General features: G+C 45.2%; 1 pseudogene; it reads left to right on the forward strand.

Moving 5' to 3' along the window:
- Nucleotides 1–872: 872 nt before the first annotated feature.
- Nucleotides 873–990, forward strand: LOC126107109 (5S ribosomal RNA; annotated as a pseudogene).
- The last annotated feature ends 508 nt before the right edge of the window (nucleotides 991–1,498 follow it).

Below are 1,498 nucleotides of genomic sequence, written 5' to 3' on the forward strand. Positions count from 1 at the left end.
TTCGCATCGGCAGTCGTGAAAAACAGTTGCTGAAAATGATGACGAAGAAAAATCTAAATGACAAGACTCGTCTTTACGCTGGGCGAAGATGTGTGAGGGGAAATGCTGACGTAATTGGCGCTGCTAAGAGAAACTGCGATGTTTAACTCCACCACGCAATTTTAACACTACAACTGCTAGGTCGCTGGAGTTTTCAGAAATGAAAAAACAGGAAAGTCGAAATGAAGTGTTCCGGAAAAATACGATATGTGACGAAACCGAACGACGGACCCATCAGACATGTTTTATAGCGTCACTTATATGCAATGTGTGTGAATTCCTAAGGGACCAAGCTGCTGAGGTCATCGGTCCCTAGACTTACACACTACTTATTCTAACTTAAACTAACGTATGCTAAGAACAACACACACACACCCATGCCCGAGGAAGCACACGAATCTCCGAAGTGAGGGCTTACATGCAGTTACCATTGTCACCAAAGTCGTTACCGCCAAGCGCCGACGTGCGTCGTTTTCCTTTCACTTCGTGCTCTAAGGGGGAGAGGAAGGCTGTTAGTTTGTTGATGTACAGAATACGTGATAATAAATAAGTAGGTAAATATACAGCTCTAAAACCGGCATATATTTACAATATGCAACTGATATTTTTATAGGCCGATAATTCGATAATGTTTTCGTTGATATATCTACATATCTTTACTTTTCTCAATATTTCGAGGGACGATAATGATATTTCTTAAATGTCGATGTATCTGATTACCGATATTTTTTAAGATATCAACAGTCCTAGACCGTAGCCCAGCACTACGTTGCGGAACGCCAGATATCACCTCTGTTCTACTCGATGATTTACTCTCTGTCAGTACGAACTGTGGCAACTGCCTTGCCGCAGTGGATACACCGGTACCCGTCAGATCACCGAAGTTAAGCGCTGTCGGGCGTGGCCGGCACCTGGACGGGTGACCATCCGGGCCGCCATGCGCTGTTGCCATTTTTCGGGGTGCACTCAGCCTCGTGATGCCAATTGAGGACCTACTCGACCGAATAGTGGCGGCTCCGGTCAAAGAAAACTATCGTAACGACCGGGAGTGCGGTGTGCTGACCACACGCCCCTTCTATCCGCATCCTTAACTGAGGATGACACGGCGGTCGGATGGTCCCGATGGGCCACTTTCGGCCTAAAGACGGAGTGCCTGCCTACTACGAACTGTGACCTCTCTGAGAGGAAATCAGGAATCCAGTCACACAACTGAGACGATACTCCATATGCACGCAATTTGATTAACAGTCGCTTGTGAAGAACGGTATCAAAAGCCTTCTGAAAATTTAGGAATATGGAATCGATCTGAGATCCCTTGTCGACAGCACTCATTACTTCATGGGAATAAAGTGCTAGCTGTGTTACACAAGAACGATATTTTCTGAATCCGTGTTGTTTATGTATCAATATGTCATTTTCTTCAAGGTGACTCATAATGTTCGAGTACAGTATACCTGTA

The sequence above is a fragment of the Schistocerca cancellata genome, chromosome 10 (genome assembly GCF_023864275.1).
Source record: "Schistocerca cancellata isolate TAMUIC-IGC-003103 chromosome 10, iqSchCanc2.1, whole genome shotgun sequence".
NCBI classification, from domain to species: Eukaryota; Metazoa; Arthropoda; class Insecta; order Orthoptera; family Acrididae; genus Schistocerca; species Schistocerca cancellata.